At 47.1% G+C, this 22408-nt stretch overlaps 2 long non-coding RNA genes across 2 annotated transcripts in view; one reads left to right on the forward strand and one right to left on the reverse strand.

The window, feature by feature from the left end:
• Positions 1-22408, reverse strand: part of LOC149982671 (uncharacterized) — a 216866-nt gene that overhangs the window by 182234 nt on the left and 12224 nt on the right. The gene's annotated exons all lie outside the window — the stretch shown is intronic.
• Positions 13714-15162, forward strand: LOC118965319 (uncharacterized). Its single transcript, XR_005052675.2, has 2 exons — positions 13714-14030; positions 14564-15162. It is a non-coding gene; the product is annotated as an uncharacterized LOC118965319 (long non-coding RNA).

Consider the following 22408-nt stretch of genomic DNA (forward strand, 5'->3'; position numbering starts at 1 on the left):
GCCGTGTGAATACCGATAGAAATGGTATCTTCCATGCAGCTGTTGGAGCGGTAGGTAAATTGGAGTGGGTCCAGTGTGCCTGGCATGCTAGCCTTGATCTGGGCCATGACTGGCCTTAATGTTGGCCATGACTGGCCTTACAATAGGCCATGACCGGCTTTAATGTGGGTCATGACCGACCTTAATGTGGGCCATGACCGACCTTAATGTGGGCCATGACCGGCCTTAATGTGGGCCATGACCGGCCTTAATGTGGGCCATGACCGGCCTTAATGTGGGCCATGACCGGCCTTAATGTGGGCCATGACCGGCCTTAATGTGGGCCATGACCAGCCTTAATGTGACCCATGACCAGCCTTAATGATCAGCCTTTTGCAGTACTTCAACAAAAAATAGAAGAAATGGCCCTTGTCTTTTCCCACTAGAAATGAATTTTCTGATAACTACTTTGTTGAGGGAATATATACATTCCATAAAAATGTAAATTGTAAAACATTTTAAAAATGATCATTTTTAGTATAAAACGATACTAAATATAATCACGTGACCAAGTTACTGATTAAAACTCTATTTTGCAAAGAAGGTCTACAGTAGCCTCAACAGCACTCTGTAGGGTAACACCATAGTAGTCCTCCTCTGGGTACATTGATTTCACTACAAAACCTAAGAGTCTCAATGTTCTCATCCCCTTCCATAGACTTACACAGTAATTATGACAACTTCCGGAGTACGTCTTCTAGCCTATCAGAGCTCTTGCAGCATGAACTGACATGTTGTCCACCAAATCAAATGTTCTGTCACTGTTAGGCGGAGCAGAATGGTTGAACCCAAGAGCAGACTCAGGCAAAGAGACGGGGATGAAGTAACCAAGGTATTTATTGGAACACAGGGGGAAGATGGAGTGCAGGCCAGGGGAAGCTCGGGCGGGTTGCTGGAGACCAGGTGCGGAGGCTGATGCTGGAGTGAGGGGGTTTGAGATAGGGTAGGCAGGTCCGGGGAGGAATCCAAGGGAGTAGTGGAGTGGGGAATCCAGGACAGAGCACGTGGGACAGGAGACGGGAGTCAGAGCGGGCAGAAAAACAGCATTGGGCAGGTCAACAGGAAAACAGCATCAGGCAGGGAAACAGGCAGAGCAGGGTAACAGGATCTGAGTTGTAACAAATAGCTAGAAGCGTAACTGACTGAGCAGAGGTTACGATCTGGCATTGTGGGAGTGGCAGGACTGAGTATTTGTAGAGGTCTTGACTATGGGTTGCGGATCTGCTTAGACTCCAGCACACCTGTTTCCGGCCGCATAATCACACACACACACACACACACACACACACACACACGCACACACACACACAGAGGGAAAGAGCACTGGGGGAGGCGGCAGGTCAAAGAGAAACAGGATGACCACTAGAGGGCGTTGCAGGAGCAGATGTGACAGTCACACCCTGATCGGTTTCACCTGTCTATGTGCTTGTCTCCAACCCCCTCCAGGTGTAGCCCATCTTCCCCATTATCCCTTGAGCATTTATACCTGTGTTCTCTGTTTGTCTGTTGCCAGTTTGTCTTCTCAGGTTTTACCAGCGTTCTTTCCCGGTTTCGTTTCTCTAGTGTTTGTTTCCTAGTTTTCCCAGTTCTGACCATTCTGCCTGCTCTGACCCCAAGCCTGCCTGCCATCCTGTACCTGCCTTACTCTGACCTGATTAAGAGCCTCTGCCTGCCCTGACCCCAAGCCTGCCTGCCATCCTGTACCTGCCTGACTCTGACCTGATTAAGAGCCTCTGCCTGCCCTGACCCCAAGCCTGCCTGCCGCCCTGTACCTGCCTGACAATGACCTGATTGCAAACCTCTGCCTGCTCCCGAGCCTGCCTGCTTGCCATCCTGTACCTGCCTGACTCTGACCTGATTACGAACCTCTGCCTGTCCTCGACCTGCCCTTTGCCCCGTGTTATAATAAATTATTGAGAACTGTATTATGCGCCTCCTGCGTCTCAGTCATATCTTGAATCATGATAGGTTCAGAGAATTAATCTAATACTGAAAGCATAAGCTACAGGTAGTTAGCACTGCAGTGCATGAAATGTGGTGATTAGTTGACTCAAAGAGAGAGAAATACAATAGTTGAACAGTTTTGAACAAATTCAAGCATTCATTTTTTTTCAATTTCAGTTTCACTTACTTAGCTGGCAAATGCAGCTAGCTAGTGTAGCCTACTGAAACACCCTGCTCAAACAGAGGGATGCTTTGTTAGCTAGCTGGCTATAACAAAGGGATGCTACGTTAGCTAGCTGGCTATAACAGAGGGATGCTACGTTAGCTAGCTGGCTATAACAGAGGGATGCTACGTTAGCTAGCTGGCTATAACAGAGGGATGCTATGTTAGCTAGCTGGCTATAACAGAGGGATGCTACGTTAGCTAGCTGGCTATAACAGAGGGATGCTATGTTGGCTAGCTGGCTATAACAGAGGGATGCTATGTTGGCTAGCTGGCTATAACAGAGGGATGCTTTGTTAGCTAGCTGGCTATAACAGAGGGATTCTACGTTAGCTAGCTGGCTATAACAGAGGGATGCTACGTTAGCTAGCTGGCTATAACAGAGGGATACTACGTTAGCTAGCTGGCTATAACAGAGGGATGCTATGTTAGCTAGCTGGCTATAACAGAGGGATGCTATGTTAGCTAGCTGGCTATAACAGAGGGATGCTATGTTAGCTAGCTGGCTATGACTATCTAACACAACACTGGAACTCTTCCAAGTAAAGGTAAGCTTTTGGTATTACGAATTTATTGCCACCGGGGCCTGCAGTTGTAACTGCTTACTGACTGTACACTAACGTTACTGCATGGGTCTGCGGTCTAAGGCACTGCATCACAGTGCTAGAGGCGTCACTACAGATCCTGGTTTGATTCCAGGCTGTATCACAACCGGCCGTGATTGGAAGTCCTATAGGGCGGAGCAAAATTGGCCCAGAGTGGTCAGGGTTAGGGCTTGGCTGGGGTAGGCCGTCATTGTAAATAAGAATTTGTTAACTGATTTGCCTAGTTAAATAAAGGTTAAATAAATAACAGTTATATTAGCTATGCTGACTATAATGTTAAATTAGCTAATATGGTGACAACGATGTAGGCTGTTTGGCTTGGATTTTTTTTTTGCCTGATAGCACATACAGCTGGTGTGTTGTACATTGATCAGGGATCAGGGGTGTATTCATTCCGCCGATTCTGATGAAAATGTTTCCTTAAACGGAAGCAAGCGGAACAATACGGGGATAAACATACTTGAATTTGTTCAATAGAAAATCTCTTTTGCAATTGTTGGACTAATGATTACACCCTATATCAGCTAGATGCAGACAAGAGTGTGCAAGGCGGTATTGAATGTCACTGTCTGTCACCTAAAATCTCTCTCGACCTGTGTGTACCTACGTTGTAAACTGTCATTCATAGGCTAGGTTGTAGCACACAGACACACACATACCTAACCCCTATATGACTGAAGGCAATCCAACACACACTTATATCCCATTAGGCTGTCCACCCACACAGCCAGTTCCATCTAAAAGCAGGTGATATTGGCCAAATTAGCCACATTTACTTGTCCTTCAACACAGTGTAAAGGCTTCACTAATTTAAAAAACACTATTCCTTGTGTTCTGATGTGTAGCATATGCACAACTAGACAGGATCGAGGCAAAGATTAACAGAGAAAAGTACAAAGAGATCTTTGATGAAAACCTCACCTTCCAACAGGACAAAGACCCTAAACACACAGCCAAGGCAACACAGGAGTTGCTTCGGGATGTCCTTGCTTCTGAATATCCTTGAGTGGCCCAGCCAGAGCCCAGACTTGAACCCGATCGAACATCTCTGAAAATAGCTGTGCAGCAACACTGACAGAGTTTTAGAGGTCCTGCAGAGAAGAATGGGAGAGACTCCCCAAATACAGGTGTGTCAAGCTTGTACTGTCAAACCCCAGATAACTCGAGGCTGTAATCACTGCTAAAGGTGCTTCAACAAAGTACTTGGTAAATTATTCTAATTGTTTTTTTTTCCATTTAACATTAATTTAACTAGTCAAGTCAGTTAAGAACAAATTCTTACTTACAATGACGGCCTACCCCAGCAACGCTGGGCCAATTGTGAACCGCCCTATGGGACTTCGAATCACGGCCATTTGTGATGCAGCCTGGAGTTGAACCAGGTACTGGAGTGACGCCTCTCGCACTGAGATGCAGTGTCTTCGACCACTGCGCCACTTGAGAGTAAAAGGTCAGAGTAGTTATGTAAATGTGATATAAAAATAATAATAATTCAATACATTTGCAAAAAATTCTAAAAACCTGTTTTTGCTTTGTCACTATGGGGTATTGTGTGTAGATTGACGAGGGGGAAAAATTATATAATACATTTTAGAATAACCCTGTAACGTAACAAAATGTGGAAAAGGTCAAGGGGTCTGAATACTTTCCAAATGCACTGTATATAAACTCAGCAAAAAAAGAAATATCCCTTTTTCAGGACCCTGTCTTTCAAAGATAATTCGTAAAAATCAAAATAACTTTCCAAACCAGCACTGTTCAAATTCTTCTTCAATGAACCATAAACAATTAATGAACATGCACCTGTGGAACGGTCGTTAAGACACTAACAGCTTACAGACGGTAGGCAATTAAGGTCACAGTTATGAAAAATTAGGACACTAAAGAGGCCTTTCTACTGACTCTGAAAAACACCAAAACAAAGATGCCCAGGGTCCCTGCTCATCTGTGTGACTTAGGCATGCCTTAGGTATGCTGCAAGGAGGCATGAGGACTGCAGATGTGGCCAGGGCAATAAATTGCAATGTCCGTACTATGAGATGCCTAAGACAGAGCTACAGGGAGACAGGATGGACAGCTGATCGTCCTCGCAGTGGCAGACCACAGTGTAACAACACCTGCACAGGATCGGTACATCTGAACATCACACTTGCGGGACAGGTACAGGATGGCAACAACAACTGCCAGAGTTACACCAGGAACGCACAATCCCTCCATCAGTGCTCAGACTGTCCTCAATAGGCTGAGAGAGGCTGGACTGAGGGCTTGTAGGCCTGTTGTAAGGCAGGTCCTCACCAGACATCACCGGCAACAACGTCGCCTATGGGTACAAACCCACCGTCGCTGGACAGGACTGGCAAAAAGGGCTCTTCACTGACGAGTTGCGGTTTTGTCTCAACAGGGGTGATGGTCAGATTCGCGTTGATCATCGAAGGAATGAGCATTACACCGAGGCCTGTACTCTGGAGCGAGATCGATTTGGAGGTGGAGGGTCCGTCATGTCACAGCATCATCAGACTGAGCTTGTTGTCATTGCAGGCAATATCAACGCTGTGCGCTACAGGGATGACATCCTCCTCCCTCACCTGGTATCCTTCCTGTAGGCTCATCCTGACATGACCCTCCAGCATGACAATGCCACCAGCCATACTGCTCATTCTGTGCATGATTTCATGCTAGACAGAAATGTCAGTGTTCTGCCATGGCCAGTGAAGAGCACGGATCTCAATCCCATTGGGCACGTCTGGAACCTGTTGGATCAGAGGGTGAGGGCTATGGCCTTTCACCCCAGAAACGTCCGGGAACTTGCAGGTGCCTTGGTGGAATAGTGGGGTAACATCTCATAGCAAGAACTGGCAAATCTGGTGCAGTACATGAGGTGGAGATGCACTACAGTACTTACACCAGATACTGACTGTTACTTTTGACCCACCTTTGTTCAGGGACACATTATTCAATTTCTGTTAGTCACATGTGGAACTTGTTCAGTTTATGTCTCAGTTGTTGAATCTTGTTATGTTCATACAAATATTTACACTTTCAATTTGCTGAAAATAAATGCAGTTGACAGTGAGAGGACGTTTCTTTTTTAGCTGAGTTTATATACAAGTATTCGGCCCCCTTGAACTTTGCAACCTTTTGCCACATTTCAGGCTTCAAACATAAAGATATAAAACTGTATTTTTTTGTGAAGAATCAACAACAAGTGGGACACAATCATGAAGTGGAAAGACATTTATTGGATATTTCAAACTTTTTTAACAAATCAAAAACTGAAAAATTGGGCGTGCAAAATTATTCAGCCCCTTTACTTTCAGTGCAGCAAACTCTCTCCAGAAGTTCAGTGAGGATCTCTGAATGATCCAATGTTGACCTAAATGACTAATGATGATAAATACAATCCACCTGTGTGTAATCAAGTCTCCGTATAAATGCACCTGCACTGTGATAGTCTCAGAGGTCCGTTAAAAGCGCAGAGAGCATCATGAAGAACAAAGAACACACCAGGCAGGTCCGAGATACTGTTGTGAAGAAGTTTAAAGCCGGATTTGGATACAAAAAGATTTCCCAAGCTTTAAACATCCCAAGGAGCACTGTGCAAGAGATACTATTGAAATGGAAGGAGTATCAGACCACTGCAAATCTACCAAGACCTGGCCGTCCCTCTAAACTTTCAGCTCATACAAGGAGAAGACTGATCAGAGATGCAGCCAAGAGGCCCATGATCACTCTGGATGAACTGCAGAGATCTACAGCTGAGGTGGGAGACTCTGTCCATAGGACAACAATCAGTTGTATATTGCACAAATCTGGCCTTTATGGAAGAGTGGCAAGAAGAAAGCCATTTCTTAAAGATATCCTTAAAAAGTGTTGTTTAAAGTTTGCCACAAGCCACCTGGGAGACACACCAAACATGTGGAAGAAGGTGCTCTGGTCAGATGAAACCAAAATTGAACTTTTTGGCAACAATGCAAAACGTTATGTTTGGCGTAAAAGCAACACAGCTGAACACACCATCCCCACTGTCAAACATGGTGGTGGCAGCATCATGGTTTGGGCCTGCTTTTCTTCAGCAGGGACAGGGAAGATGGTTAAAATTGATGGGAAGATGGATGGAGCCAAATACAGGACCATCCTGGAATAAAACCTGATGGAGTCTGCAAAAGACCTGAGACTGGGACCGAGATTTGTCTTCCAACAAGACAATGATCCAAAACATAAAGCAAAATCTACAATGGAATGGTTAAAAAATAAACATATCCAGGTGTTAGAATGGCCAAGTCAAAGTCCAGACCTGAATCCAATCGAGAATCTGTGGAAAGAACTGAAAACTGCTATTCACAAATGCTCTCCATCCAACCTCACTGAGCTCGAGCTGTTTTGCAAGGAGGAATGGGAAAATATGTCAGTCTCTCGATGTGCAAAACTGATAGAGACATACCCCAAGCGACTTACAGCTGTAATCGCAGCAAAAGGTGGCGCTACAAAGTATTAACTTAAGGGGGCTGAATAATTTTGCACGCCCAATTTTTCAGTTTTTGATTTGTTAAAAAAGTTTGAAATATCCAATAAATGTCGTTCCACTTCATGATTGTGTCCCACTTGTTGTTGATTCTTCACAAAAAAATACAGTTTTATATCTTTATGTTTGAAGCCTGAAATGTGGCAAAAGGTCGCAAAGTTAAGAATACTTTCGCAAGGCACTGTATATATTAAACTCTGACATCAGTCAGAGTGTTTTCTGCAGATAGAATACCCATCCGAGTGGAGAAGAGGAACTGAAACACAAAATGAGTCTGATGCCAAGGAGAAATGACAGCAGAGCAGACAGGCCTGTAGCCCTAGCGACTCCAGACTCCAGACAGACACTGTGTGTACACGCTTCAGAGCAAGTACTGTTCTTCCTTCAGACAAGCATGTGTCAAAACTTTTTTCATTTGCACAATGTCTCTTGTTCACATTAATTTGTAAATGTCCAAGCTCCTACCTATATATGTACATCTTTATGAGCTGGATTACTGTCTTTGCGCTCGCTAGCACATTTAGCAAGCAGCCTCCATGGAACTTCGCTATTACTTGTGCTATTTTTGTTAGCATTCCGGTAACAGATGCCCAATGGTTATTTTTCCGTTTTTTGGCGCCCCCTTGTGTACTAAAATGTAAATCCCCGGATAATAGAAGGACGATATGAAGATATGAAAATCTGGAAACCGCCCAACCCTAGTGTTAGTACTCCATCCCTCTCTCGCTCTGTCCTACATCCCATCCCTCCGTCTCTCACTGTGATGTAAACTGTTTTCTTCAAGTCAATCGCTCCCTGAGCCCTCCCTCCTTGCCTGTCTCTGTCTCTCTCTACCCCTCTCCCTACATCCATTAGGAAATGCTCGACACACACACACACACACACACACACACACACACACACACACATTTTAACTTTCTAGTGTGTGCAAAACATTTGATCCTGTGTTATGAAGTTCTTTGCTAAAACTATATTTTACTAAATAGTAATAATACATGTAATATAAACTGAAATGTAAGAATAATATTTCCAGATATTCCTTTACTGGCACCTAAATCAGCTCAGCAGGACAGAATGGTTTTCAGTTAGAACAAGGATCTCAGTAATACTGTAACCATTCTCTGATAGAGGAGAGAAAGTCTGTTTGCTGTTGTTTAGTCCTGAAGAATGTTAAGTTTCATTTCCTGATTTTATTTTGAATTGAATTGGACCAATGACTGCAGAGTTCATGGGCGGGAACAGACAGCTGACTCGACTCGTCCAATGAAGGAACAGAGCCGCTGTCACGACTTCCGCCGAAGTTGGCTCTCCTGCCTGTTCGGGCGGTGCTCGGCGGTCGTCGTCACCGTCCTACTAGCCACCATCGATCCCTTTTTCGTTTGTCTGTTGGTTTTGTCTTATTAGTTTCACCTGTGTGTATTTTAGTTTATTGACGTCCTTATTTATAGTAGGTTGTCCCGCCCTTGTTTCGTGCGGGATTGTTTTGGTTTCATGTATTTTAGTGAATACGTATTGTGTTATTTGCTCCGATATATCTTAATCCTGTGTTGGATTATTTCACCCTGTTTTCGGGTTTTCAGTGTTTGTTCCGTTGAATAAACTATCGACTCACTGCACCTGCTCTCTGCGCTTGATTCCACCTACCTTGTTAATACGTGACAGAATCCCGCACCACCCATGGAATCAGCAGGAGCAGCCGCGTCTCCTCTCCCATCGATGGAGGAGAGAGTCCTCCACCACACCAGCGTGCTCCATCGGATTGGTTCTGCCATGGACCAAATGATGGAGAGGATGGATCGATGGGAGAGGAGTGGTCTTCCCACATCATCGCTAGCACCCCCTTCTCCAGCACCTCCTGTTCCTACGACCACATCTGGCTCCGGGGCTCTGCGGTTGACACTCCCACGGGAGTATGACGGAACGGCGGCTGGGTGCCAGGGTTTCCTCCTTCAACTGGAGCTATACCTGGCTACCGTGCGTCCTGCTCCCTCTGGAGAGGAGAGCGTGAGCGCCCTCGTCTCCTGCTTGACTGGGCGAGCCCTCGAGTGGGCCAACGCAGTATGGAATGGCCCGGACTCGGCGAGGGATAATTACCCAGAGTTCACCCGCCGATTCCGAGCTGTTTTTGACCATCCACCAGAGGGTCGGGCGGCGGGTGAACGGCTGTTCCACCTGCGGCAGGAGACGAGGAGCGCTCAGGACTTTGCTCTAGAGTTCAGGACCTTGGCCGCAGGAGCAGGATGGAACGACAGGGCCTTGGTCGACCATTTCAGATGCAGTCTCAGGGAGGACGTCCGCAGGGAGCTGGCATGTCGGGACACCACCTGCACACTGGATGAGCTCATTGACTTGGCTATCCGTCTCGACAATCTGCTGGCTGCTCGCGGGCGTTCGGATCAGGCCCTGTCGTTTCCACTTCCCAGCCCTCCTGCCCCTATCCCTATGGAATTAGGAGGGGCAGCTTCGAGGGAGACCGGAGGAGGAGTGTCCTCCTGCACCAGTTGTGGTCGACGAGGGCACACGTCAGACCGGTGCTGGAGGAACTCGTCTGGGAGTCGGGAGGGCAGGCGGAGCACTGCTCGATCACCCCAGGTGAGTAAGCACCAGACTCACCCAGAGCCTCCTGTCGGTCATGTGTATGTTTTGATTTCTTTCCCTGGGTTTTTTCCCTCTCTACAGCATAAGGCGCTAGTCGATTCAGGCGCAGCTGGGAATTTCATGGATCGTGGGCTTGCGTTAAGGCTAGGGATTCCCCTGGTGTCGGTAGATCAACCTTTCCCCGTGCACTCATTAGATAGCCGACCATTAGGGTCAGGAGTGATTAGGGAGGCTACGGTGCCACTGGACATGGTAACGCAGGGGGATCATAAGGAGCAGATTAGTCTGTTCCTTATAGATTCACCTGCGTTTCCGGTGGTGTTGGGGGTTCCCTGGTTAGCTCAACACAACCCGGTGATTTCCTGGCGACAGGGGGCTCTTAAGGGGTGGTCAGAGGAGTGTTCAGGTAGGTGTAGAGGAGTTGCCGTTGGTGCGACTACGGTGGAGAGTCCAGACCAAGTTTCCACCGTGCGCATTCCCTCTGAATATGCCGATTTGGCTATCGCCTTCAGTAAAAAGAAGGCGACCCAATTACCACCTCATCGTCGAGAGGACTGCGTGATAAACCTTCTGGAGAACGCTGCACTTCCTAGGAGTCACGTGTATCCATTGTCCCAGGAGGAGACGGTAGCGATGGAAACATACGTTACTGAATCACTGAGACAGGGGTACATTCGGCCCTCCGCATCACCCGTCTCCTCGAGCTTCTTTTTTGTGAAGAAGAAGGATGGAGGTCTGCGTCCGTGCATTGATTATAGAGGTCTAAATTCCATCACAGTGGGGTTTAGTTACCCACTACCTCTCATCGCCACCGCGGTGGAATCATTTCACGGGGCGCGCTTCTTCACAAAACTGGACCTGAGGAGCGCGTATAATCTGGTGCGTATCCGGGGAGGGGATGAGTGGAAAACTGCATTCAGTACTACATCTGGTCATTATGAGTACCGCGTCATGCCATACGGGTTGAAGAATGCTCCAGCCGTTTTCCAATCCTTCGTAGACGAGATTCTCCGAGACCTGCTCGGGCAGGGAGTGGTAGTGTACATCGATGACATCTTGATCTATTCTGCCACACGCGCGGCGCATGTGTCTCTGGTGCGTAAGGTACTTGGGCGACTGCTGGAGCATGATCTGTATTGCAAGGCGGAGAAATGTGAGTTTTTCAAACAGTCCGTTTCCTTCCTGGGATATCGTATTTCCACCTCTGGGGTGGTGATGGAGGATGACCGCGTTACAGCCGTGCGTAATTGGCCGACTCCGACCACGGTGAAAGAGGTGCAGCGGTTTTTAGGGTTTGCCAATTACTACCGGAGGTTTATCCGGGGTTTTGGTCAGGTAGCTGCTCCCATCACCTCGCTGCTGAAGGGAGGACCGGTGCGCTTGCGCTGGTCAGCAGAGGCGGGCAGAGCATTCACTCGTTTGAAGGAGCTGTTCACCAATGCACCCGTGTTGGCGCATCCGGACCCCTCTTTAGCGTTCATAGTGGAGGTGGATGCGTCCGAGGCTGGGGTCGGAGCCGTGCTGTCCCAACGCTCGGGTGTGCCACCCAAACTTCGCCCTTGTGCTTTCTTTTCGAGCAAGCTCAGCCCAGCAGAGCGAAACTATGATGTGGGGGACCGGGAGTTGTTAGCTGTAGTCAAGGCTCTGAAGGTGTGGAGACATTGGCTTGAGGGGGCTAAACACCCTTTTCTCATCTGGACTGACCATCGTAATCTCGAGTATATCCGGGCAGCGAAGAGAATGAATCCACGTCAGGCTAGATGGGCCATGTTTTTTACCAGATTCCGGTTTACCCTCTCATACCGGCCCGGCTCCCAAAACACCAAGGCCGACGCGCTGTCCCGCCTCTATGATACCGAGGAGCGGCCCGTTGAGCCAACTCCCATCATTTCACCGTCATGTCTCGTGGCACCGGTGGTATGGGAGGTGGACGCAGAGATAGAGGGGGCCTCACGGTCAGAGCCGGCCCCTCCCAACTGTCCAGTAGGAACCCAGTACGTACCGAGGGGGGTCCGGGACAAGCTGATTCGGTGGGCTCATACTCTCCCCTCCTCGGGTCATCCTGGCATCGAGAGGACAGTGCGGAGTCTGAGAGGGAGATACTGGTGGCCCACGCTAGCTAAAGACGTGAGATTTTATGTCTCCTCCTGCTCCGTGTGTGCTCAGAGCAAGGCTCCTCGGCACTTGCCTAGAGGGAAATTACAACCCCTCCCCGTTCCACAACGGCCGTGGACACACTTATCGGTGGACTTTCTTACCGACCTTCCCCCGTCCCAGGGAAGTACTACAATCCTGGTCGTTGTGGATCGGTTTTCTAAGTCCTGTCGTCTCATCCCGTTGCCCGGTCTCCCTACGGCCCTGCAGACTGCTGAGGCCTTGTTTACCCATGTCTTCCGGCACTATGGGGTGCCTGAGGACATCGTTTCTGATCGGGGTCCCCAATTCACGTCCAGAGTATGGAGGGCGTTTATGGAGAGACTGGGGGTCTCGGTCAGCTTAACCTCAGGTTTTCACCCCGAGAGTAATGGGCAGGTGGAGCGCGTAAATCAAGAGGTGGGCAGGTTTCTGCGGTCCTATTGCCGGGACCGGCCTGGTGAGTGGGCAAGGTATGTTCCCTGGGCTGAACTAGCTCAGAACTCCCTACGCCACTCCTCAACTAACTTGTCTCCTTTTGAGTGTGTGTTAGGTTACCAGCCGGTCCTGGCTCCATGGCATCAGAGCCAGACCGAGGCTCCTGCGGTGGAGGAATGGGTACAGCGCTCCAAGGACACATGGAAAGCCGTTCAGGACTCACTACGGGTAGCGGGCGAACGGCAGAAGAGGAGCGCTGACCAACACCGCAGTGAGGCCCCCGTGTTTGCACCGGGGGACAGGGTCTGGCTCTCGACCCGGAACCTGCCCCTCCGCCTGCCCTGTCGGAAGCTGGGGCCGCAGTGTGTGGGGCCGTTTAAAGTCCTGAGGAGAATAAACGAGGTGTGTTACAGGTTACAACTTCCTAGGTATTACCGTATTAACCCCTCGTTTCATGTGTCTCTCCTCAGGCCGGTGGTGGCTGGTCCCCTGCAAGAAGGTGAGGTGCCTGAGGTCCCTCCGCCCCCCCTGGACATCGAGGGGTCCCCGGCGTACACAGTTCGGGGCATTCTGGATTCGAGACGCCGGGTGGGGGGCCTACAGTACCTCGTGGACTGGGAGGGGTACGGTCCGGAGGAGAGATGCTGGGTTCCGGTGAGGGACATTTTGGACCCTTCTCTCCTGAGTGATTTCCACCGCCTCCACCCGGATCGCCCAGCACCTCGTCCTCCGGGTCGTCCTCGAGGACGGTGGCGGCGCGCTGCGGGGGCCGCGCGTCAGGGGGGGGGTACTGTCACGACTTCCGCCGAAGTTGGCTCTCCTGCCTGTTCGGGCGGTGCTCGGCGGTCGTCGTCACCGTCCTACTAGCCACCATCGATCCCTTTTTCGTTTGTCTGTTGGTTTTGTCTTATTAGTTTCACCTGTGTGTATTTTAGTTTATTGACGTCCTTATTTATAGTAGGTTGTCCCGCCCTTGTTTCGTGCGGGATTGTTTTGGTTTCATGTATTTTAGTGAATACGTATTGTGTTATTTGCTCCGATATATCTTAATCCTGTGTTGGATTATTTCACCCTGTTTTCGGGTTTTCAGTGTTTGTTCCGTTGAATAAACTATCGACTCACTGCACCTGCTCTCTGCGCTTGATTCCACCTACCTTGTTAATACGTGACAGCCGCTGAGAGTGAAGAGAAGCAGAAACAGAGACAGACCCAGACATTGGATCAACCGAATCCCGCATCAGCTACTCCCCCCACACACATACACCCCACCACCCCTCTTCCTTGCCTCAACACCTTATAAAGTCAGATGCTGTATTGAGAAGCAACACAACATTTCTCCTGACTGGAAAAACGTAAAGACTGAATAAACTGTCTTGATCTTCATTCAGTTCATTCTAGTCGACAGATTGACATTATGACTTGATGTTCAGTGATCTGTAGAAGAGAAGCTTCACTGTGTTTCCACAGCCTGAGGAGCTACTGAAGAACATCTGACTGATATATTACAACAACAGGAGACTCCTTACAGGTGCGTCCTCAATTTGAGGGACTATAATACTGATGTACGGTTTCTTTTGTGTTCTATTGATTTCTATTAGAATCACCAATGTCTATACTGTGTATCCACAACAACTGCTACTCAGCCCAATAGTATGGCAGTCCCCTGCTCTAACCTCTGTTTGTGCATGTGTGTCTGTCTGAGTGGTTGAGATAAACGGAAGTCGAATTTCCGTTGGAAGTTGTGTACAATTGGACAATAAAAACAGCTTATCTTATCTTATCTTATTTAATAAAGATAAGTCAACGTGATTATGGTGATTAAAGTTAGTCTATTCCACTCTATATAACTCTGACTGTTCACCACAGAATGAGAGAATGTACTGACTTCAAACTGAACACTGAAAATACCTAGAATTTAAATTCAAATTGTCATAATTCCAGCATGATAGTAAGAGAGAAGGTTAAATGATGTTCCTCCTAATCAGTCATCTCTCTCTCTCTCTCTCTCTCTCTCTCTCTCTCTCTCTCTCTCTCTCTCTATATATATATATATATAAATAGGTGTGCCATGTCCGTTCCCTATGTGGAGGTGAGGAGTAGAGAGTTGGGTGGGTCGGTGGACATCGGGCTGTTCCACCAGCATCTCAGCGGGGGGTCACATGTCAGGGGACCCGGCGTGGGCGCCAGCATCGAGGCATCCAATCGGGACGGAGTCAAGTTGATGGCCAGAGCCCAGGTTCTAACGCTGTCTCAAGGTGAAGGGGAGGGGAGGACCAGGGTGGGGCTGGCGTTTGACACGGGCGTAGGGATTGGTCCAGAAGGGCTGGAGGCAAAGGTGTTGGGGACTGGGCTGAGGCTGGGGCCGAGACCCACTGTGTCCCTGGTGGGAAATGAACTGGAGTGTTCTGTCATGTAGACTTTGACTGTGTCCTAAATTGTACACTATAGTTCCCTATATATTCCCTATATAATGCACTTTATAGGGAATAGGGTGGGGATGAACTCTGTGTTCTGTCATGAAGTCGCTAATGTACACTGTTTCTGGAACAGCTGGCAACCTGAAGGGTATCACTTTACTCTGGACAATGTTGCGTGTTGGAGCATGTTGGGGTCAAAATGGTTGAACCTAAATGTATAATAAAATCAAGAGTTTTTACATATTAAGAGTGTGGCCTACTTTTACTGATGTCTTTTAGCATTCAGAAAAGGGAGCGTTGAGAAAGAGGGAGGGGAAGAGGACAGGAGGAGGGTGGAGGAAGAGAGAAGGAGGGAGGGGATAGGAGGTGGGGGGGGAAGAGAGAAGGTGGGAGGGGGGAGGAAGAGAGAAGGTGGGAAGGGATAGGAGGAGGGGGTAGGAAGAGAGAAGGTGGGAGGGGATATGAGGAGGGGGGAGGAAGAGAGAAGGTGGGAGGGGATATGAGGAGGGGGGAGGAAGAGAGAAGGAGGGAGGGGATAGGAGGGGGGGAGAGAATGAGGGAGGGGATAGGAGGAGGGGGAGAGGAAGAGAGAATGAGGGAGGGGATAGGAGTATGGGAGAGGAAGAGAGAAGGAGGGAGGGGATAGGAGGAGGGGGGAGGAAGAGAGAAGGAGGGAGGGGATAGATGGAGGGGGGAGAGAGGAGGGAGGGGATAGGAGGAGGGGGGGAGGAAGAGAGAAGGAGGGAGGGGATAGGAAGAGAGGAGGGAGGGGATAGGAGGAGGCAGGGAGGAAGAGAGAAGGAGGGAGGGGATAGGAGGAGGTAAGAGGGGAGTGAGAGGAGAGGAGAGCGATTGGACTGGACTGAGAGGGGAGGGCGAGTAAGGATACACAGTAATATAATGTCACAGCCATAGATATTGATTTACTGTATATACATCATTGATCCAGTGGTGTGTATTCATGGTTAATAAGGGAACACAGGCGTCCCCAAATACAGTATATGGAGACTGTTTAGGGGGGGGGGCTATCTGTTGTTCCATGTAGTGAATCTGTTATTCAATTCATTTGTATGGGCCAAACATTTTTTTCATCAAATACATTTTAAAAAAAGTATCCTTCAAGGGGTCTTAAAACATTCTAAATCAAATAGCTAAATGATCCTTGGTATGGGCTTTTTAAATCAATTCCATAATTCCTATACATCCTGACAAAATATACCATATTACTGGCCTGCTAATGTGTCTTCACAGGTCCAAAAAGGAACTGGGGCTATCCCACCCGGTCCCGATATGCATAAAACAGTTTGTTTCAAACAGACCCAAGGACAACTGGACCCATTCATATAGACTTGGTGGATCTAGACCTGATCCGATCTGTATGAGGGAAGTGAGCAGAAAAGTCCTTTTTAAGCTACTTTATTAACCAGAGCTGATAAAGCGGGAGAGGAGTGAGAGAAACACAGAGGGGCCGTACCATAGCCACAGGAAGTAGGGGTTCTGAGGGTGCAGGAGCACCCCCTGGAAAATCTGATTCAAAAATATAATATTAATGAAATATAAATATTTTTCTCTCACAAAAGTAGTGCACTGGGCCTTTAGTTGTCCTGTATTAGCTGACCATAACTATGCAAATCGCATCCCCCCCTCCCCACCCACTACTTCCAACTGTTATGGGCCATACTGTGAACGAGTCCTGCCTGGTCTCATAGACTAGACGTTGCACTACTCATCTCATATGTATATACTGTATTCTATTCTAAAATCTGATTTGATTTGACATAGTAAATGGAAATCCGGAACACATTAATTAGTATGTATGATATGTTACATTTGGTATGGTTACATAAGACAGATGGTTATTTAAAGCCAAAATGAAAGTAGGGTGGTTGGTCGGGGTGGATGGGTAGGGATTTGATGTGAAAGTCTAGCAACACAAAGGTTGTGAGTTCAAATCTCATCACAGACATGTTTTGCTAATTAGCAACTTACTACTTTTTTTTTTAGCTTCTCTGCAACTACTTATATGCTGACCACACTGCCGGCATTGCGTGTGCGAGCTTTGCAAAATAAATGTACACATGTTATTCAATCATTTTATCTAAACTGCTCGCGTGCATCAATGAGCATCTGCATATACCCACGTGGGTGATTGAAAGATGAACTGTGGTCCACACTCCAGTCCAGTGGGGGATGGTAATGCACCTTAAAGTTTGTCGCCAACCGCCATATACAGTCCACAGAAGAAGAAGAAGAAGAAGAAGAAGAAGAAGAAGCAGAGATTAGTAGAAACTAACTAGGTTTCCCCTTTTATCTGTGAATTAATTGTTGGAGTAGAGAACACACGATTTTGTGTTGATTCAAAATGGGTCAAAATTCTACAAAGATCCAGAAAAAAAGGACCTTGTGGATTTCAGGTAAAATAACAACCCAATGTTTATGTCCCAAATTAGCTAGCAATTGCAAGCTAGCTAGCTAAATGTTCATGAATGTTTCATGTGTTTCGACTTGTCCCCAAAATTATATAGTTTGTTCAGAGTTAGTTTTGATATTTTTTAAATGATCTGGTATGGATGGACAAAATCAACATGCTGGGTCTAGTCAGCATGTTAGCATGTTAGCTAACCCTTCCCCTATAACCCTAACCTTAACCCTTTTAGTTAACCCTTCCCCTAACCCTAACCTTAACTCTTTAATCCAACTCATATACTTAACCTTAACCCGTAACCCCTAAATTCATAATACATACCATACAAAATATAACATATTATACTAAATGGGAGTGTTTTGTAATTACGTACAGAATAATACGAAATGCTCTGAGACCAGGTTGGCGTGTGACATGGGCAGCAGGGAGGAGAGAGGGAGAGATAAGAGACAGCAACCAACCAAACCCGGCCTCTGCTATAGTAGACTAATAGCTGCCATAGATAGATTATTCATCATCAGATATGAATATGTTGTACCTGCCTTGGACTGCATCAAACCGGGATAAGCTAGTTAAGATAGCTGACGTTAGCTAGCTATGCTAACTGAGGCTGCAGTGCATGGCTTTCTCATCTTACAGATGGAGAGATAATAACAACTCATAATGTTATGTAGCAGCCTGCCTACCTGTTGGCTCTTGGTCGTTCTAGCCTATCCTTCTCTTTTAACATTTAAATCTGTCATTTTAATTCCATCTTTCATTGATTAGATATCTCCTAACTTTTGCCATACATGGAGCGAGGCTCTGTGACTGTAGCCTATTGCCGCTTTGATGACTTATGATTGGCGTCAAAAACAAGCTACATCTGCCACACTCTACTCACATGAAAAGCAAGAGCAGCAGCGTAAATTATACAATGTCTCTCTATGTACTACAGCAGTCCTGTTAGGATCTGCACAGGCTCTTTCAGACAAGTCAGTAAAAATCACACATACCCGAGAACCATGGCTACCATATCAGATCTGACCCAGACCCATGACATTATTTTGAATTCTGGATCCAGACCAGGTCCCGGATTGGGTCTAGGGTATTCGAGTACCAGATCCGGTCTCAAGTCTCAAGTATTGGGTACAGGTGGAACCAGTGAAGACCTCTAGCCTCACATTGTAGGCTAAACTGCAGAGAAAATAAAACATAACTGATCAAAATGGTAGCCCAATCATAATACCATTCTTCATTACATTGTGTTGTTGTAGCTGAGGTAGGATACATTTCTTGTAGCCGAGCTAAAAAACTGAAACAATAGGGTTGCTTTTCAAGCTGCATACCTGGGGACTGGGAGGGAGGCACTCTGGGAAGTCTCGGGAGCGCACATAGTGTAGGCTACCTTTGATTTCCTTATCTGATAACTTTTCTTTCTCTGTGCAAAGTGACTGTATATCTTTACTGCATTATTAAGCCTAACACTGAGTTTATCAGTGTACATCTCGAGCCTCTCTGTTTTCATTGCTCTGTTGCGTCATTACTAGAGTCCCAGGAAAAGCCAGACTATAAAAACGTAACACTTATTTTGACTTATTTTCTTTGTCCTACTAATGGCCTGTTGGAGGAGGGACGCGCCCTTGCTCTTGCTTGCTGAATGTAAAATAGTCTAAAGCATTAAGAACTGGTTGGGCGTTGGAAAATAGAAGAGCATATTTTCCTATCATGAACCTATTTTAACACTGGGCTACATCCTGACAAAATACACCATACCAGTGGCCTGCTAATGTACCTTTCTGGACCTTCTAAACTGTCAATAATAGACCCAAACTGGTCCAAATGGTTGCATAATCAGGCTTAGGCTCAAGGCCTATGCAGTTATTTTGTCATTAAGCAAAACAAGAAGTTTGAGCGGTTATTCTAATTAGCCTACATCACTGCAGTTTACAGCCCATGGACAATAATTGTGTACTCACTTGATAACAATTATAAATGCATCATTGCACTGTCTACTTGTAGCCCAGGTTCAATAATGGTCTTGTTTAAAAATGTAAGCCTAATCAATAGTGGAGCTTTGCGTGCCAGGGTACCACAGAGCACAACCTGGAGGAAAGCACTAGGTCCTTCAGATCTTCAATTTCATCATCTTTTAACTTCTTTTTTTCTTGCACTTTGACAGGAACATATTTAGAGTATAGCCCTAATATTTAGCTAGTGAATGTCCTAATACTTAGCTTCTTAATTCGGCTACACATAACTTCCAGCTGTTCCTGTGCCAAATAGGTCACAGGCTAAGCAAGCCTTTCCGCTATAGGTCATTCCCCCTCTCCTTTAATCCCATGGAAAGCTATATCTACAAAAGCTATAGGTCATTCCCCCTCTCCTTTAATCCCATGGAAAGCTATATCTACAAAAGCTATAGGTCATTCCCCCTCTCCTTTAATCCCATGGAAAGCTATATCTACAAAAGCTATAGGACATTTATTTAGATACTTTTGTATATTAAGCCTGATAGCCTAATCATGGGGAAAAAAACACGTTTGCTCTTTCTAAGTGCTGAAACACTATGGTTCAAAAATCTGACAAGGTTTTTCTAGGGGATTCTTGTATTGGAATCCTATAGGATCCTATAGGATACATTGAAACCTATAAGATACAATCCTATAGTACTCCAATAGGACTTGTTCCAAAATGTATTAGGATTTTTCTAATAGATTCTTGTATTTGAATCCTATAGTATCCTATAAAATAAAATCCTATAGGATATACAGTAATCCCATAGGAGTCCAATGCATTTATTTTTCAGTTTTGGCGACCCCCAAATGAAAATATGGCACTCCTAAATGTAGCTGGTTGTCTTCAGCAGGTTGTTCTCTAACGAGTAGCTTAATGAATGTAAACAAAACCAATCCTACCTGAAGACTGAGGCTACTGAGGGCTAAATAAAGGGAGAGTAATCATGGTGATGATGAAGTCCCGGTGTGCGAAGCGAGGTGGAGCAGGTGTGTACAATGATGGTTGCCAGGTGTGCGTAATGTTGGTTGTCAGGTGTGTACAATTATGGTTTCCAGGTGTGCGTAATGTTGGTTGTCAGGTGTGTACAATGATGGTTGCCAGGTGTGCGTAATGTTGGTTGTCAGGACTGGTGATTAGAAGAACTGCGATGTCAAGTGCCAGTGAGAGAGAGCAGGAGTAGGCGGCTCCAGCCACAGGACGACACCGGCCAGGGGGACGCCCCGAGTGGGAGCGGGCCAGTCTGGGCGGTGGAGGTAGAAATCCAGGATGATTTTGGGATCCAGGATGTCATCCACCGGGACCCAACAGAGCTCCTATGGACCTTACACCTCCCAATCCACCAGGTACTTCTAGCCGACACCCACAACATCGGGAATCCAGGAGGGACCTGGCAGTATAAGCAGGGCTCCCATCGATGTCCAGGGGAGGTGGAGGGGTGTTGCAGGGGATGGCACCATGCAGGGGACCAGGAACCATCGGCCTGAGTAGGGAAAGATGAAAAGAGGGTGAGATTCGGTAGTTAGTGGGGAGTTGTAATCTATAGGTTACATCGTTGACCCTCCCGAGGACCTTGAAGGACACCACAAACCAGTGGCTCAGCTTCCTAATGGGCAGGTGGAGTGGGAGGTTCCTAGTGGAGAGCCAGACGCGATCACCAGGATGGAACACCAGAGCCTCACACACTCCTTCTTGTGGCTGGCGGCATGCTGGAGCCTCACATGGGCATTGTTCCAGTTCTCCTCTGCGACCCGTGACCCCCAGTGAATTGGGGGCCACGGTCGGAGACAATATCCTCCGGGAAAGGCCATAGTGCCGGAAGACCTGCTGGAACAGTGCCTCAGTGACTTGGAGAGCGGTACGGAGACCAGAGATAGGGATAAAACAGCAGGATTTAGAACATCTGTCCACAATTAACAAAAATGTAGTGAAACCCTCAGAAGAGGGGAGATCAGTGACAAAATCTATGGACAGATGAGACCAAGGTCGCTGGTCCCTACTGAAGCGTGCCGGGACATATACTCAGCAGGAGTTGACATAGCAAGCGACGTCCTGCGCCAAGGTGGGCCACCAGTACCTTCCTGGAAATAGATTGAACAGTGTGGGTGATACCTGGGTGTCCAGCGATGAGAGATGTGTGCGCCCAGGTCAAAAGCCGATCCCTTATCCTCGTGGTGCACTCTGGAGGACAAGTAGCAGGCGTGGGTTCCCTCTACAGAGCCTGTTGAGTGTTCACATCTACTTCCCAAAGCATGGGGACAACGACTCGGGAGGGCAGAACGATGGGTACACTCGTGACAGGAACCTCTCCCCAATCGTAGAGACGGGACAGGGCATCGGCTTTGATGTTATGATATGCTTTGATATGACAAGGTGAAGTCGAATACAACTTCCTATTGAGGCAATGTAAGTTATATTTAAATTTAGAGTTACTGACATGAAAATAAGCATATACAAGCAATCAATCAAATATATTTTATAAAGCAACCTTTGACATTAGCAGTTGTCACAAAGTGCTTATACAGATACCCAGCCTAAAACACCAAAGAGCAAGCAATACAGAGGCAGAATTACAGTGGCTAGCAAAAACTCCCTAGAATGGCAGGAACCTAGGAAGAAATCTAAAGAGGAGCCAGGCTCTGGGGGGTGGCCAGTCTTCTTCTGGCTGTGCTGGTGGAGATTATGAAGGAGTACAGCAACTTAGGTCAGATCGTTCTTCAAGAGGTTTAAACGTTTATAGATGACCAGCAATGTCAAATAATAATCGCAGTGGCTGTAGAGAGTGCAATAATTCAACAACTCAGGAGTAAATGCCAGTTGGTTCTTCATAGCCAAGCATTTAAAGGTTGAGACAGTAGGTTCCGGTAGAGAGAGACCGGGTCAAACAGCAGGTTCTGGTAGAGAGAGACAGGGTCAAAAAGCAGGTTCGGGTAGAGAGAGACAGGGCCAAACAGCAGGTTCGGGTAGAGAGAGACAGGGTCAAACAGCAGGTTCCGATAGAGAGAGACAGGGCCAAACAGCAGGTTCGGGTAGAGAGAGAGGGTCAAACAGCAGGTTCCGATAGAGAGA

Source organism: Oncorhynchus mykiss, chromosome 7, assembly GCF_057628025.1.
Source record: "Oncorhynchus mykiss isolate SJ-2025 chromosome 7, ASM5762802v1, whole genome shotgun sequence".
In the NCBI taxonomy this organism is placed as follows: Eukaryota; Metazoa; Chordata; class Actinopteri; order Salmoniformes; family Salmonidae; genus Oncorhynchus; species Oncorhynchus mykiss.